Raw genomic sequence first — 18,035 nt, forward strand, 5'->3', positions numbered from 1 at the left:
CGTGGTCCAAGAGGGCCTTTCTGTGGCCCCTGTGAGCTCAAAGCTGCTGCTCTTCTGGCTCAATGGGGCCTAAAGCCACAGAGCTCGGCCTCCCCCTCAGCAACAGGAACAAGACTTGGCAATCAGGCAGTGGAGCTCAATGCCTAAGGCTGAGGGGTGGGAGGCTGCAGTCTGGAGCACAGGGAAGGCACACGCCCAGCCCTACAACAGCTGGCCTCACAGCCCTGAAAGGCCGGGACCAGGGTTCCAACGCCTGATTCCAGGGGGCTGCCTATGGCCTCTGCCAGCCAATTGCTCAAGGCTTAGCAGTGCCTCAGCCCCTCAGGGTCTCCCCCAGCCTGGCCAAGCTTGCAGGCAGCAGCGCCGCAGCCCCACAGCAGCTCCAGAGGAGCCCCATCCAGAGGCGCCTGGGAGCTCTCAGCAAAGCAGCCAGCAGCACCCGGGCAGGAGGACACGATGGCCCTTCCCGCCTGGCACAGGGCTTGTGGCCATCTCCAGGCACCGCTCTGGCAGGGATCCCTGCAGCTCTGGCCCCTGCCCAGCCGCTCTGTCACCAGCACAAAGGCTTCAGCAGAACCACCAAAGGCCAAGGGGCTTCTGGCCATTTTCCCTGCGACACTGCACGCCTGGGCCGCTGGCTGTGCACAAGCACCCTTTTCCCCCTCTTCCCCTATGCCTTCTAGACCCGGTGCAGGAAAAGAAAGATCCTGGGACTCTGTGTATTGAAAGATATTCTATATTGACATACTCAAAACCAACAAAAATAAAAACACAAAAATCTTGAAGAAGAAAAAGAAAATTTCTGCTGGCTCAAATGTCCCCAGCAGACAGTCTTGCAGATCACCTCTCTGGGGAGCTCCAGCAGAACAGCAAGGCAGTGCCGCACAGACGAGGCCATTTCCTCCATGCACTGCGGAATCGATCTCGCAGCCTGCGCCATGGGGAGTAGGGAGCTCTCTGTACAGCCCGGAGAACTAAACAAAATTCAACTGCAGCATCTCTGATGGCAGGACTGCTGTCAGATGCCATTTCTTCAAGGGCTGCAAGAGAGAGGAACAGAGGCAAGGTCAGATCCCACATGTGGAGAAAGACGAGGAGAGCCCCCTGCCAGGGCCATCCCGGCCATCTCTTGCCATGGCCCGCAGGGAGCAAGGGGATCAGTCTGAAGGTGCTGGCCACGAATGGCACACGTGGCTCTGAAATCTCACGGGAGCAGAGCCCTCCACAGCCGGGGCAGGGCTTGCAGCTGCCCCCGCCAGCCCCCGCGGTCAGCCCGCTGCCCTCATTCACTCACCACTGCAGATCAGCTGGAGCTCTTGCTGCTGCCCCCTCAGGTGCCGCCCCGCCATGCCTGTGAACACAGAGCCTGTCACGGCGCCAGCGGCACAGCTCCCTGCCACCGGCGCTGCTGGCGCTGTGGCCACACGGGCTGCTGGCCCGGCAGGGCTCAGCCCGGCCCTTGCCGCACGCTTCTGCCCCAGGGCACGGCTGCCAGAGAGCGGAAGCAGCGATGCCCAGGCCGGGCGGGGCTCCACGGCGCCGGGTCCGGCTGGCGCTGCCGGGGCAGCAGGCGGGGCCCGGGCCGAGCTGCGGCGGGTCGGGGAGGGAGCCCGTGCTCGGGACTCACCCATGAACCTGACGGCCGCCTCTCGCAGGGGCTCCTGTGGGCTCTGCAGGTAGTGCAGGGCCCGGCGCAGGTGCTCGGCCGCTCGGCTCCTGTCCTCTGCCAGCTGCAGAGAGCGGCAGGAGGGAAGGGTTGGCGCGGGCTCAGCCCCTGGGCCGGGCACTGCCTGCGCCCAGCCCCGGCCTCCCCTGCCCGCACAGCCCTGAGGCGCGGCCAGCAGCCGCTGGCCAAGGGCTCCCGGGGGCAGGGCCCAGTGTACCGGCTGCTGCCCGGGGAGCCGCGGTGCCGCCCCGCAGCCAGGCCGTGCCGGGGTTCCATGGGCACCTGGCTCTGGCCCACAGGAGCCTGGAGAAGAGTCCGCCCGGCCTCTGGCTGCAGCAGCAGGCACAGCTGCAAGCCCCGCACGCTGAGCACCGCCCTCAGGGACCTTGGCCATGCTGAGGCTGGGGGTTCTCGGCTGCTCTTACCAGGCACTCGCCAAAGCTCTGATCCTCATGTAGCATTTGTTCGATATGCCTCCTCTTCAGGAATCTGGCTGAGGAATGCAGCGTTTCCCGGGAGGCCTGGAGAGCAGCAGAGATGCACAGATGGCCCCACAGTCCAGGGCACAGGAGCATCCCAGTGGCACAGGCTGGAGGAGGCTGCAGCCCGCAAGGTGCCAGGGCAGGAGGCAGCCCAAGCCCCCGCCAGGGGGACAGCAGCTGGCCACAAGTGCTCACCTCAGCAACAATCTGATTCTCATCATGGCAGTGGAAGTAGAGAGGGAGCAGGCTCTGGCGCACGTGGGACTTGAGGGCCTTTCTTGCCTCTTCTGTTAACAGGTCCAGCATCTCTTGAAAGAAAGCCATGGAGCTCAGCTGCAGCTGGATATCGTCCTGGATGAAAGGAAAGGGCAAAAGACCTGAGCATCAGCTGCTTCAGGTCCCCCAGGGCACAGGCCTGCATCTGCACAGGGCACCAAGTGTCCCGGCAGCAGCCAGTGGCCGTGGCTGTGGGCACAGAGTCTTACGCTGTCAAAGAGTGGCAGGAGCGTCTCAGCCAGCTGCAGGGCCACGGGGGTGGCTATGGGGCCACCATTATCCAGGAGCAAATATCTGAGTAGAAGGATGGTCATCCTGATCATGTCGTTGTCATTTTCCTCCAGGAGCTCCACAAGACTTTCAGTCAGGCTCTGCATTTTTTCGGCCTGTGCGGAACACCACTTTGTGAAAGGCCACCCTGCTGCTGCAGGGCCCAGAGGCCAAAGGCCTGTCCCGAAGCACTGGGGCAGCTGAAGCGGGAGGCAGGAGAGCTGGGAGCAGCTGCCCCAGCGGCCGAAGGCCAGGCAAGGCCAAGCGACTGCGTTGCCCAGCCCCACGCTGCCTGCACGGCTTCAGCCACTGCCCCCTTCTCACCATCAAGGGATTCTTGCCCAGCACTACGAGGCCTCGGAGTGCCAAGTAACGCCTGGCCATGTGCTCGCTCTGCAGGTTCTGTGCCAGGATCTCCAGAACGCTGTCACTGCATTCGCTCAAGTCCAGGCACTCGAGGACCTGAAAGGCACAGGGCAGTGACAGGGGAGCCGGCCGGCAGGAGCCCAGCAGCGCACAGGGCCGGGCCCAGGCAGCAGCACAGGGCACGGGCACTGTCCTGGCAGCTGTGGCTGCGAGAGGCCAGAGAGCTGGGAGGCAGCTCAGCCAGGCAGCGCTGGCCTTGAGGCTCACCTCCACAAGGAATGCCAGGGCAGGGAAATCCCAGTATGGCATCTCTTGGCCGAGCAGGGCGAGCAGGTAGAATGCAACCGCGGAACAAAAGTGGATGGCTAAGCGGCGAATTTCTCTGAAGAGGGGAAAAAGGAAACAAGAGCCTGAGCCAGTGAGGCAAACCTCTCCCAGGCGTGACTCATCCAGTTCTCATCTTTCCCCAGCAGCCTTCCAGCAAGGGGACATGGGCCATCTGGGAGTTGGTTGCTCAGGGGAACCCTCCTCTGCCAGCCTTTTCCAGTGTGCTTGGCCGACCCTCAGTGACAAGGCCCTCTGGCCCATGAGCATAGGCGCTTTGTGGGGCACCTGGGCACAGAGCAGCAATGTCAGAGGCAGTGGGGAGAAGGGGGTCTCACCTGGCCAGCAGAGCCACGGCAAAGTGGTGAGTGTCAAGAGAGAGCAGCGTGTCCCAGGCACACCTGCGCTCCATTGCCACCACCACATCCTCGCAGCGGAGAAGGCAGAGCAGGGACTTCAGGGTGCGCACTGCAAACCTGTGTGCAGAGCAAAGCCCAGGTCACCCTGGCAGCACTGGCTCCTTGGCAGGCCACGTGGCAGGGACAGGAGGAGTGGCATGGAGCACCTGTTGGGGCTGGTGGCAAGGCCGTGCTCTTCCTGGCATCCCTTCCAGAAGGTGTCCACCGCCTCTGGCATATCCAGAGTGCTGAAGAACACTTGGAATAGCAGATGCACAAATAGGCGGGGGAAATACAGCCTCAAGATCCGTGGGAGACAGGGCTCCTGGAGGATCTTCCACATCACCACAGTTGCCTGCAAAGGACAAAGCCCCCCGAGACAGCGCTCAGTGCCGAGGTGTCCATGTGGCAGGGCCCGAGCGTGGCAGGGAGAGGCCCGGAGAGACCTTGGCAGGGGGAGCACGGGGCCTGGTGGGCCTGAAGCTGCCCCTGGGCCAGGTTTCAGGCCAGCGCCTGAGGCAGGGAGATGCAGTGGGGGAAGGAGGATGGAGAGCTGCTGGAGAGGCAGTCTTGGGGCCAGCAAAGGCCAGTTGCAGAAACTCACAGCCAGGGCAAAGACAGCCGTTTCGTCCCCATCGGAGGTGCAGGTGCTGTACTCTGGCCAGCTCCCCAGCACATCCAGGAGGATCAGCTGCGCCAGCTCCACAGTCCTGGCTGAGCCCATGATGGTCTTCCACATGGCCATGGCAGCTCTGCAGGGTTAGAGTTGTGTCTCAGGGGGGTGTCAGACCCAGCACCAGGGGCAGCCGAGCTGGCTGCCATTTCTGCCTGTGCCCACTGGCCCCCTGCCCGCAGCAGCCCGACAGCCCAGGCCTGTGGGGACAGAGCCCTGAGAGGCGGCAAGGGAGCATGGCAGCAGGCTCAGGGGCTGGCCTGGCAGGGCTGGGAAAGGGAACAGCCAGAGGGCCCTGGAAGTCTCTGTTGCTGAGACACGTGGGGCAGGCTGTACAGGGTGATGGGCTGGGGAGGCCTGAGCCCTGTGGGTAGGTGGGCCCCATACCTGTCACAGGACGGAGCCACACGCAGGAGCGTCATGACTGCGTCATTTGGCTGTGCTTCGGTGAGATGCAGCAGGGTCTTGTCCAGCCTGTGCTCAGCAGAATCATTGGCCATGAGCCACTGGTGGATGTAGCTCACCATGGCAGGCACCTGGAGAAGGCACGGGGAGACTTGGAAAGCTGCCAGAGGGAGCAATGATCCCAGCTTCCCCAGAGGAGTGCTTCCCTTGCCACCACACTGCCATGTGGCCTGAAAGGCTCACAGCAACCAGCATGCGTGGCTTGGGAGGCCAAGCAATTGCTGGGAGGATCAAAGCCTGGCCACAGGCTGCTTACTTGCTTTGGAGTGTAAAAATGTTCCTCTACAAGCATAGACAGCAGGGCAGCACTGGTCTTGCTGTAGAAGATGGGCGAGTATGGTCTGAGGCCTACGCCCATGGCAATGGTCTCTTGCTCCTCAATTCTCTTGAGGAAGTTGCAAACGAACTGTAGGAGAAGGGCAAGGAGCCGGGGATGTTGCATGCAGTGCGGCACACACGGTGCTGGGCTGAGCAGGGGCAGCAGGCCCAGCCCAGGTGGGGGTGGCTGCAGGTACCTGCGCTGTTCTGCGGAAGCGGCCACGGCTGGACTCCTGCTCTTGTGTGCGCTCCAGGGCTGCATCTGGCAAAGAGCGAGCACAGCCAGAGCTGAGGGGCTGCGGGAGAGGCTGGAGAGCACGGCCCAGCCCTGCGCTGCCCAGGCAGAGAGCGCCGGGATGTGCCAGGGGATGGAGCACGGCCACTGCGGGGTGTCTGCCCGGCCCCTCTTCTGTCCTGGCCATGGGCATGTCCCCAGGGGATAGCATGGCACCGCACACAATGGCACGGCATGGCGTGGGGCCAAGCTGGCAGCAGGCACCAGTCCTGTGGCCCAGCTCTGCCACTCACCCTCCTGCGGTGGCTGGAAGGGCACCACCTCTTCAGTCTGCTGTGCCGGGGCAGCTCCAGGGCCTTCTTCCTCCTCCTCCACCCAGGCCAGCTCGGGCACTCCCGGGAGTCTCTGCTCCATGTCTCTGACTGGATTTGTGGCTATTTGCAGGAGAGATGCCTTGGAAAAGCTCCAAATCAGCACGTCCTGCAGTGGTGCCTGGAAGGCACCTTCAAGAAAGAAGCCTCAGGAAGGCTGCAGGACAGCAAGTCCTGCACTCGGTCACAAGGGCTCCTGCCACAAGGACAGGAGACTACTGACAAGGACTATGATCTGGCCTCAAGGGCACCTGCAGAAGAGAAGCCTCAGGGAGACCACGGGTCAGCAAGTCCTGTGGTCTGGCCTCGAGCTCAGCTGCAGGAACAACCCCTCAGAAAAGCTTCGGGTGGGACGCGAACGAGCGCACTGTGCGGGGGCTCCTCACGGCACTGCTCTCTCCCGTCCTGTCCCGTCGCCTGCTCTGAGCACTGTGGCGTGCTCTTGTCACCGCCAGCTCCTGTGTCACCAGGTGTCACAGAGGTCCCTTGGACACCCGGTTCCATGTCACAATGACTGTGCTGCATCGTGTCACCAAGGGCCCTTGCGCCCACGGCTGCCTGCATGGGGCCACCCCCAGCCCACCCAAAGAGGCCCAGGTTGGAAGGAATGACGGGCCCCAGGTGTCTAAGGCAGGCGGACAGGATCTTTAGGAAGGGCTCAGAGCATCAGCGAAGGCTGCCCTGCTCTGCGGGCCCAGGGCAGCAGTAGGAGCCCCCAGGGCTGCCGACGCAGCCGCGCTGGGAAGGGCACGGGGCCTTTCAGGGAAGCTGGCAGGGCCTCCTTGGGACACGTCCCGGCTGGTGGCCATCCTAAACCCGGCGGTGTTAAAGGCACAAGGAACGTGTGGGCCCGGGCACGAATGCTGCTCTGAGGCCTGGGGCCCGGGGAGCGCTGACATCAGCAGGTGTGGCAGCGTCCCCGGCCAAGCAGACCTGCCCCTCCCGAGCCCTGGCAGCGCTGGTGCCTGACTCCTGCCCCAGAGACCTGTGCCCCCGGGGGGCTTCTGTGCCAGAAGGAGCCAAAGCCCACGTGCATTAGGGGCTGTGCTCCTTCCTGCAGGGGCTGATGGAAGAAGCACCTGGAGCAACTGCTGACACACTTGGTCTCTGTCAGATGATGTTGCTCCTTCCTGAAATGAATTTTTCTCATGGAAGGCATTTGCAGTAGCACCAGAGCACCATCCATCACTGAGTTTCCCAGGGCAATTAAATTGCAAAGTAACAGTCTGAAATTTCCTTGCGCTTTTCTCACTCTCTTTCCCACATTCTGGAAAAACTGGAATCTGCCCAGCCTCTGCTATTCTCAGCCTCAGTTGCTGCATGTCGTGCTCCGGCAGCTCATGTCCAAACAAAACTGTGTCCCTGCTGAGCACAGCAAGGAGCGGCCACAAAGTGGCAAGTTCCCCAGTGAACATCAAGGCAGAGACTTGGAAGTGCGGAGGATAAGGACAACTCTGGGAGGAGAAGCTCTTCTGTGTCTCTGATGATGGTGGCCACACCCTGAAGCAGCAGCCAAGAGAAGCGCTGGAAGCAGACGGGCGCAGTTTTGGGCAGCACAAGAGAAAAAGTTATGAAGCCATTAGCCAGAATGCAAAGGAGGACTGCAAGGATGGAGTATGGTCTGGAGGGGAAGGCCTAGATGCAGCTGAGGCCACTTTGTTCAGCCTGGAAGAGGGTAAAGGGCGTCATTGTGGTCTTCAACATCCTCCTGAGGGGAATCAGAGGGGCTGCTGCAGCTCTCGTCACTGTTGGGACCAGTGACAGGACTGGAGAAAAGGGCAGGCAGCTGGGACAGGGCAAGTTTCATTTCCATAGCAGGAAAAGGTTTTTCACCCAGAGCACGGTCGGGCACTGGGACGGGTTCCCCATTGACGCAGCCCAGCGGAGCCCGGGCTGGCTCTTGGGAAAACTGCGGCGCTGCGCCAGGAGTGGGGAACGGCCAAGGCGTGGGTTCTGCCCGCCGCTGACCCTGGTGAGCCACTGCTCAGTGGTTCAGGATCTACTAACTGCAGCACAGAGCAGGCCAAAGAGAAGGAGGAGGCTCCTCAATGGTGAGGTTCCACAGGCAAAGGTTTATTCCAAGGGAAGGATTCAGCACGAGAGCCGCCAGCACTTCTGTGCTGCACGGGATTTTATCGGGGTACAACTCAGGGGGTGGATACAAACGATTGAGCAAGAAGGAATCTGCAGGGGAGGAGCGAGGGGATTCCATCAGTTGCTTGGCACTAATTAGGACAGATGAGGGGAGAGGGGAGGTCCCATGGGCCAGTGGGGCTTCCAGCAATAGAGGAATTCCAAAGCGGGGGTGCAGTCAGGGATCGGTCCAAGGCAAAAGTGACAGGGAAGGTTCAGGAATAAAGAGCTGGATTATCTTGAGAGGCAGGGAAGGAGCTGGAACAAAGAGTGGGGAATGGCATGAGGGACAGCTTTGAGGGAGGGCATAACCTAGCGGTTACCCAACTTGGGGAAAATACGGGGTACATGAAAACAAACCATTCTACGATCACTGATAAATAAACACGAACCGGAATACCCCAGGGAAAGGGGCACAGCACCAAGCCCGTCTGAGTTTGAGAAGAGTTTGAGCAACATGGAGCAGTCACCTACGCTTTTAGACACTCCATCAAAAGTCAAGGGTTGTGACCTCTAGGTTTACATGAATATATACTCCTGAGTATGAATTCAGGCAGTGTTTTGCAAAACTCGTTTTATGTCCGATCATACCCCAATTCCTTGTAGATTGTGTGGAACGTGGAATCCTTTTGTTTTCATTGCTTGTTTAGGACTATGAGAAAGTATATTGGTGCAGGGTGACTCAGAGACAGCCCGTATGGGTTAAGTGTAGTCTACAGGGGATAAAGAGAAGAAAAAGAGAAGTACTAATACATCCTGATAAGTTTGGAAATTTAGATAGCATGAAGAATGAATAACACAAGAAGAAAAGATGGTATTAAAAAGAGTCCACTAGAATGTAATTTAGCAGATGAGAAAGATTTGGGAGGAATCCCAGAGGGTAATTTTTGAAGGAAAGGTAATCGGAAGAAATACTCTTCCCAGTGGTAGGCTTGGTATCCATTAGAAAGTGGTGAGAAGTCACGCCCTAATGGAACTTTACCATACACTGTTACAGTTGATGTTATTTTTAGGCCAAGAAGAAAAATGAGGTCCTGTGATATATGCAGACATGTTTTTCACCCTGAAGAATAAACCTGAGTGTCAGAAAGAATGTGGCTTTGATTTGGCCCCACAGGACCTTTAGTCCTAACTTTGGAAACAGATAAGAGGCAGAAAAGAAAGAGATGTCGTTCAGCATTCAGCATAGGGCAGAGATGTTTAAAATTGGCTCCAATGCACCAGGAAGATTGTGTTCTATGTGTCCAAGACTTAGAGCCCAGTTAGTCCAGGCCAGCTCAGGTACACTCCCCCTCAGGCAACCACTCCGGCCCCTGAATGAAAGCCAAATGGCAGTGAGGATGAGATGAATAATTGTCCCCAGGTGAGGGGACAATTTCAGAGACCCCCAGTGACAAGCAAGCCAAGGAATAAAACCAAGAAAGCTTTGCCTTTAGTCACCCCCTTAAGGCAAGTCTTGAGTCCCCCAGGAGGAGCCATGAGGTGAACATCTGCTTTTCTACTAGTGACCTGAACAGCTGGTGGGAAAAAGTTACAATGGATAGAGAAAACCCTAGCAAAGTAGCAAAAAGACTGGAGTTCATAGTCAAGAATCAAGAGCCAGAGTGAGGTGATACTGATTTCATATTGACAGAGCTAACACAACCAGCAGAAGAGCTGGTGATCAAGGTAGCCAGAGCACGTGTGCAGGCACAAATTGCTAGTGGAGCCTTACAAGGTACAGTGCACCAGCTGTGTCCTATTGTAAGCCCTTTGTGGGACGCGAACGATGCAGGCAGCTGTGCAATGTTAACCAGATACCAGGAACTGGTCACATTGGAATTAAAAAATGCCCTTCCAAAAGCAATAACTTGGTCAGTAAGAGATAACGTTACACAGGGACAGCACGAGTCACCCGCTGACTTTGTGGACAGGCTCTGAGCAGCTGCACGTAAAGGCACAGCCCTGGATCCCTGGTGGCATATGGCAAAGCAGCAGTGGGTTTCCCTGATGTCAGGGCAATGTAACCCAGATGTCAGGCAGAAACTTGAGAAGCTGAAAGAGCCTGTAAAGAGAGACTTAAAGGCATGAATGAGAAAAGCATAGAAAGTGGATGATAATCAAGAGAGAGAAAAAGGAAAAGAGCTCCCTGCAGCCATGGTGGCAGCTCTGGATCGGCACCAGGGAGAGGACGTGGCACGCCTCTGGATGAAGCAGAGGCAGGGGCAACAATATCAGAGGCAGAGGAGGTCCAAAGCAGCCACAGACCAAGCTGGGGCCAAATCAATGTGCATCTTGTAAGAAATCAGGACACTGGAAATAACTCCAGTGCCCAGAGTTAGCAGACAAAGTACACAAAACTCTTGCGGCCACTCTAGATGATAAGAAATGACCGAGACTGGCAATTCTTACCCTAGCAGGCCACCGGTTAAAATACAGCTAAAGAATGATAAAGAAGTTGAATTTTTAAGAAATTGTTGAGACACATTTTCACTCTTGAATCAAGCGCTGATACCCAAAAGTGAAAACTATCTCAAGCAATAGGAGCCACTATAGGTCAGCCAGAAAAAATTTTCTTCCTGAAACCACTTCAATGTAAAATCAAGAAGAAGCTGGGAATGCATCCGTTTCTTTATTTACCCAACAAAGCCAAATCTGTCCTAGGCAGGGATTTGCTTGAAAATTTGGAAGCAACAGTTCTGTTTAGAAAAAGAAAACTTAAATGGAATGTACCTGAAGACAAATGAGCACTTTTAGCAGTAGGACTGACAATTGACACAAGAGCAACAAAGAAGAAGAACTATTTAGAGCAAGTATTGAATCAGGTGTATCCAAGAGTATGGGATACTCATAGCCCAGGAACATCCAAACGAGCAGACCCTATGAAAATTGAGCTACAGACAAGAGTTAGGCCAGTAGTCAGAAAGCAATACCCTTGAAGATTAGAAGCTAGGAAAGGAATAGAGCCAACAACCAATAAATTCCTGACATCAGGACAATTGGAAGAATGGGAGTCAAAATGTAATACTGGTAGGTTAGCAATAAAGAAACCTAATGGAACTTAGAGACTAGTGCCAGATTTCCAGGCAATGAATGAGTTCTACCTTACTAGCTCACTAGCTAAACTTGGAGATGATTTCATTTGGTGCGGGGAAGGTCCATGGGCAGGTGCTGTGGAGAGCCGTTCCCTCTTGGTCTGAGAGAGCAGCTCCCCCAGCCCACCTTGCTCTCATGCCCGGAGGTTGTAATGTGCGCTCGACCGGCAGCCGAGGGAGGGCTCTTGACACCGTGTCTGATGCAACAGGATTTATTGAAGGTAGGTCAGAGGGTGCAGGTTGGGTGAGGGTGAGAAGAGGGACAGGAGGAGGCAGGAGCACAAGCACTGTAACATGACACCTAAGGCACCTGCAAGCTGCTGGGGAAGCCTCAAGTCGGCTCAGTGAGCCACGTGTGCCCTCAGCACTGGGACAGCCACCTTTCCCTCAGTGAGCCTCACATCCCAGGGTCAGCAAATCAAGAGGCACCAGGCATGCTGTAGGTGACTCAGAGCGAGTGCAGTGGGTCATGGTGGCCAGGGGCCAGAAGCAGGCAGAAAGCCATCGGGGCTGGGGAAAAGGCTCTGCTCTGCTTACAGCGTGGGCTGAGGGCCGGGAGAGCTCCATTTCCCCCTTGAGATGTTGGAGACGGGGCCTTTCAGCCTCCTGATAGGGCTGCCCCTGGCTGCAGGCAGCCAAAGGAGTACGACGACACAAGGCCGAGAGCGGCAAAGCAAAGAGCCAGCCGTGCACAGCACAGGGAGGTGGCCCAGTGCAAAGCTAGCGTGGCACTCTGAAGGTGCCCGCTGCACTCTCATGTGTCCCTGGCCTGGCAAGGACAGGAATGCTCGTGGTCCAAGAGGGCCTTTCTGTGGCCCCTGTGGGCTCAAAGCTGCTGCTCTTCTGGCTCAATGGGGCCTAAAGCCACAGAGCTCGGCCTCCCCCTCAGCAACAGGAACAAGACTTGGCAATCAGGCAGTGGAGCTCAATGCCTAAGGCTGAGGGGTGGGAGGCTGCAGTCTGGAGCACAGGGAAGGCACACGCCCAGCCCCACAACAGCTGGCCTCACAGCCCTGAAAGGCCAGGACCAGGGTTCCACGCCTGATTCCAGGGGGCTGCCTATGGCCTCTGCCAGCCAATTGCTCAAGGCTTAGCAGTGCCTCAGCCCCTCAGGGTCTCCCCCAGCCTGGCCAAGCTTGCAGGCAGCAGCGCCGCAGCCCCACAGCAGCTCCAGAGGAGCCCCATCCAGAGGCGCCTGGGAGCTCTCAGCAAAGCAGCCAGCAGCACCCGGGCAGGAGGACACGATGGCCCTTCCCGCCTGGCACAGGGCTTGTGGCCATCTCCAGGCACCGCTCTGGCAGGGATCCCTGCAGCTCTGGCCCCTGCCCAGCCGCTCTGTCACCAGCACAAAGGCTTCAGCAGAACCACCAAAGGCCAAGGGGCTTCTGGCCATTTTCCCTGCGACACTGCACGCCTGGGCCGCTGGCTGTGCACAAGCACCCTTTTCCCCCTCTTCCCCATGCCTTCTAGACCCAGTGCAGGAAAAGAAAGATCCTGGGACTCTGTGTATTGAAAGATATTCTATATTGACATACTCAAAACCAACAAAAATAAAAACACAAAAATCTTGAAGAAGAAAAAGAAAATTTCTGCTGGCTCAAATGGCCCCAGCAGACAGTCTTGCAGATCACCTCTCCGGGGAGCTCCAGCAGAACAGCAAGGCAGTGCCGCACAGACGAGGCCATTTCCTCCATGCACTGCGGAATCGATCTCGCAGCCTGCGCCATGGGGAGTAGGGAGCTCTCTGTACAGCCCGGAGAACTAAACAAAATTCAACTGCAGCATCTCTGATGGCAGGACTGCTGTCAGATGCCATTTCTTCAAGGGCTGCAAGAGAGAGGAACAGAGGCAAGGTCAGATCCCACATGTGCAGAAAGACGAGGAGAGCCCCCTGCCAGGGCCATCCCGGCCATCTCTTGCCACGGCCCGCAGGGAGCAAGGGGATCAGTCTGAAGGTGCTGGCCACGAATGGCACACGTGGCTCTGCAATCTCACGGGAGCAGAGCCCTCCGCAGCCGGGGCAGGGCTTGCAGCTGCCCCCGCCAGCCCCTGCGATCAGCCTGCTGCCCTCATTCACTCACCACTGCAGATCAGCTGGAGCTCTTGCTGCTGCCCCCTCAGGTGCTGCCCCGCCATGCCTGTGAACACAGAGCCTGTCACGGCGCCAGCGGCACAGCTCCCTGCCACCTGCGCTGCTGGCGCTGTGGCCACACGCGCTGCTGGCCCGGCAGGGCTCAGCCCGGCCCTTGCCGCACGCTTCTGCCCCAGGGCACGGCTGCCAGAGGGCGGAAGCAGCGATGCCCAGGCTGGGCGGGGCTCCACGGCCCTGGGTCCGGCTGGCGCTGCCGGGGCAGCAGGCGGGGCCCGGGCCGAGCTGCGGCGGGTCGGGGAGGGAGCCCGTGCTCGGGACTCACCCATGAACCTGACGGCCGCCTCTCGCAGGGGCTCCTGTGGGCTCTGCAGGTAGTGCAGGGCCCGGCGCAGGTGCTCGGCCGCTCGGCTCCTGTCCTCTGCCAGCTGCAGAGAGCGGCAGGAGGGAAGGGTTGGCGCGGGCTCAGCCCCTGGGCCGGGCACTGCCTGCGCCCAGCCCCGGCCTCCCCTGCCCGCACAGCCCTGAGGCGCGGCCAGCAGCCGCTGGCCAAGGGCTCCCGGGGGCAGGGCCCAGAGGGCCGGCTGCTGCCCGGGGAGCCGCGGTGCCGCCCCGCAGCCAGGCCGTGCCGGGGTTCCATGGGCACCTGGCTCTGGCCCACAGGAGCCTGGAGAAGAGTCCGCCCGGCCTCTGGCTGCAGCAGCAGGCACAGCTGCAAGCCCCGCACGCTGAGCACCGCCTTCAGGGACCTTGGCCATGCTGAGGCTGGGGGTTCTCGGCTGCTCTTACCAGGCACTCGCCAAAGCTCTGATCCTCATGTAGCATTTGTTCGATATGCCTCCTCTTCAGGAATCTGGCTGAGGAATGCAGCGTTTCCCGGGAGGCCTGGAGAGCAGCAGAGATGCACAGATGGCCCCACAGTCCAGGGCACAGGAGCATCCCAGTGGCACAGGCTGGAGGAGGCTGCAGCCCGCAAGGTGCCAGGGCAGGAGGCAGCCCAAGCCCCCGCCAGGGGGACAGCAGCTGGCCACAAGTGCTCACCTCAGCAACAATCTGATTCTCATCATGGCAGTGGAAGTAGAGAGGGAGCAGGCTCTGGCGCACGTGGGACTTGAGGGCCTTTCTTGCCTCTTCTGTTAACAGGTCCAGCATCTCTTGAAAGAAAGCCATGGAGCTCAGCTGCAGCTGGATATCGTCCTGGATGAAAGGAAAGGGCAAAAGACCTGAGCATCAGCTGCTTCAGGTCCCCCAGGGCACAGGCCTGCATCTGCACAGGGCACCAAGTGTCCCGGCAGCAGCCAGTGGCCGTGGCTGTGGGCACAGAGTCTTACGCTGTCAAAGAGTGGCAGGAGCGTCTCAGCCAGCTGCAGGGCCACGGGGGTGGCTATGGGGCCACCATTATCCAGGAGCAAATATCTGAGTAGAAGGATGGTCATCCTGATCATGTCGTTGTCATTTTCCTCCAGGAGCTCCACAAGACTTTCAGTCAGGCTCTGCATTTTTTCGGCCTGTGCGGAACACCACTTTGTGAAAGGCCGCCCTGCTGCTGCAGGGCCCAGAGGCCAAAGGCCTGTCCCGAAGCACTGGGGCAGCTGAAGCGGGAGGCAGGAGAGCTGGGAGCAGCTGCCCCAGCGGCCGAAGGCCAGGCAAGGCCAAGCGACTGCGTTGCCCAGCCCCACGCTGCCTGCATGGCTTCAGCCACTGCCCCCTTCTCACCATCAAGGGATTCTTGCCCAGCACTACGAGGCCTCGGAGTGCCAAGTAACGCCTGGCCATGTGCTCGCTCTGCAGGTTCTGTGCCAGGATCTCCAGAACGCTGTCACTGCATTCGCTCAAGTCCAGGCACTCGAGGACCTGAAAGGCACAGGGCAGTGACAGGGGAGCCGGCCGGCAGGAGCCCAGCAGCGCACAGGGCCGGGCCCAGGCAGCAGCACAGGGCACGGGCACTGTCCTGGCAGCTGTGGCTGCGAGAGGCCAGAGAGCTGGGAGGCAGCTCAGCCAGGCAGCGCTGGCCTTGAGGCTCACCTCCACAAGGAATGCCAGGGCAGGGAAATCCCAGTATGGCATCTCTTGGCCGAGCAGGGCGAGCAGGTAGAATGCAACCGCGGAACAAAAGTGGATGGCTAAGCGGCGAATTTCTCTGAAGAGGGGAAAAAGGAAACAAGAGCCTGAGCCAGTGAGGCAAACCTCTCCCAGGCGTGACTCATCCAGTTCTCATCTTTCCCCAGCAGCCTTCCAGCAAGGGGACATGGGCCATCTGGGAGTTGGTTGCTCAGGGGAACCCTCCTCTGCCAGCCTTTTCCAGTGTGCTTGGCCGACCCTCAGTGACAAGGCCCTCTGGCCCATGAGCATAGGCGCTTTGTGGGGCACCTGGGCACAGAGCAGCAATGTCAGAGGCAGTGGGGAGAAGGGGGTCTCACCTGGCCAGCAGAGCCACGGCAAAGTGGTGAGTGTCAAGAGAGAGCAGCGTGTCCCAGGCACACCTGCGCTCCATTGCCACCACCACATCCTCGCAGCGGAGAAGGCAGAGCAGGGACTTCAGGGTGCGCACTGCAAACCTGTGTGCAGAGCAAAGCCCAGGTCACACTGGCAGCACTGGCTCCTTGGCAGGCCACGTGGCAGGGACAGGAGGAGTGGCATGGAGCACCTGTTGGGGCTGGTGGCAAGGCCGTGCTCTTCCTGGCATCCCTTCCAGAAGGTGTCCACCGCCTCTGGCATATCCAGAGTGCTGAAGAACACTTGGAATAGCAGATGCACAAATAGGCGGGGGAAATACAGCCTCAAGATCCGTGGGAGACAGGGCTCCTGGAGGATCTTCCACATCACCACAGTTGCCTGCAAAGGACAAAGCCCCCCGAGACAGCGCTCAGTGCCGAGGTGTCCATGTGGCAGGGCCCGAGCGTGGCAGGGAGAGGCCCGGAGAGACCTTGGCAGGGGGAGCACGGGGCCTGGTGGGCCTGAAGCTGCCCCTGGGCCAGGTTTCAGGCCAGCGCCTGAGGCAGGGAGATGCAGTGGGGGAAGGAGGATGGAGAGCTGCTGGAGAGGCAGTCTTGGGGCCAGCAAAGGCCAGTTGCAGAAACTCACAGCCAGGGCAAAGACAGCCGTTTCGTCCCCATCGGAGGTGCAGGTGCTGTACTCTGGCCAGCTCCCCAGCACATCCAGGAGGATCAGCTGCGCCAGCTCCACAGTCCTGGCTGAGCCCATGATGGTCTTCCACATGGCCATGGCAGCTCTGCAGGGTTAGAGTTGTGTCTCAGGGGGGTGTCAGACCCAGCACCAGGGGCAGCTGAGCTGGCTGCCATTTCTGCCTGTGCCCACTGGCCCCCTGCCCGCAGCAGCCCGACAGCCCAGGCCTGTGGGGACAGAGCCCTGAGAGGCGGCAAGGGAGCATGGCAGCAGGCTCAGGGGCTGGCCTGGCAGGGCTGGGAAAGGGAGCAGCCAGAGGGCCCTGGAAGTTTCTGTTGCTGAGACACGTGGGGCAGGCTGTACAGGGTGATGGGCTGGGGAGGCCTGAGCCCTGTGGGTAGGTGGGCCCCATACCTGTCACAGGACGGAGCCACACGCAGGAGCGTCATGACTGCGTCATTTGGCTGTGCTTCGGTGAGATGCAGCAGGGTCTTGTCCAGCCTGTGCTCAGCAGAATCATTGGCCATGAGCCACTGGTGGATGTAGCTCACCATGGCAGGCACCTGGAGAAGGCACGGGGAGACTTGGAAAGCTGCCAGAGGGAGCAATGATCCCAGCTTCCCCAGAGGAGTGCTTCCCTTGCCACCACACTGCCATGTGGCCTGAAAGGCTCACAGCAACCAGCATGCGTGGCTTGGGAGGCCAAGCAATTGCTGGGAGGATCAAAGCCTGGCCACAGGCTGCTTACTTGCTTTGGAGTGTAAAAATGTTCCTCTACAAGCATAGACAGCAGGGCAGCACTGGTCTTGCTGTAGAAGATGGGCGAGTATGGTCTGAGGCCTACGCCCATGGCAATGGTCTCTTGCTCCTCAATTCTCTTGAGGAAGTTGCAAACGAACTGTAGGAGAAGGGCAAGGAGCCGGGGATGTTGCATGCAGTGCGGCACACACGGTGCTGGGCTGAGCAGGGACAGCAGGCCCAGCCCAGGTGGGGGTGGCTGCAGGTACCTGCGCTGTTCTGCGGAAGCGGCCACGGCTGGACTCCTGCTCTTGTGTGCGCTCCAGGGCTGCATCTGGCAAAGAGCGAGCACAGCCAGAGCTGAGGGGCTGCGGGAGAGGCCGGAGAGCACGGCCCAGCCCTGCGCTGCCCAGGCAGAGAGCGCCGGGATGTGCCAGGGGATGGAGCACGGCCACTGCGGGGTGTCTGCCCGGCCCCTCTTCTGTCCTGGCCGTGGGCATGTCCCCAGGGGATAGCATGGCACCGCACACAATGGCACGGCATGGCGTGGGGCCAAGCTGGCAGCAGGCACCAGTCCTGTGGCCCAGCTCTGCCACTCACCCTCCTGCGGTGGCTGGAAGGGCACCACCTCTTCAGTCTGCTGTGCCGGGGCAGCTCCAGGGCCTTCTTCCTCCTCCTCCACCCAGGCCAGCTCGGGCACTCCCGGGAGTCTCTGCTCCATGTCTCTGACTGGATTTGTGGCTATTTGCAGGAGAGATGCCTTGGAAAAGCTCCAAATCAGCACGTCCTGCAGTGGTGCCTGGAAGGCACCTTCAAGAAAGAAGCCTCAGGAAGGCTGCAGGACAGCAAGTCCTGCACTCGGTCACAAGGGCTCCTGCCACAAGGACAGGAGACTACTGACAAGGACTATGATCTGGCCTCAAGGGCACCTGCAGAAGAGAAGCCTCAGGGAGACCACGGGTCAGCAAGTCCTGTGGTCTGGCCTCGAGCTCAGCTGCAGGAACAACCCCTCAGAAAAGCTTCGGGTGGGA

This window comes from Melospiza melodia, unplaced genomic scaffold (genome assembly GCF_035770615.1).
Source record: "Melospiza melodia melodia isolate bMelMel2 unplaced genomic scaffold, bMelMel2.pri scaffold_45, whole genome shotgun sequence".
NCBI lineage: Eukaryota > Metazoa > Chordata > Aves > Passeriformes > Passerellidae > Melospiza > Melospiza melodia.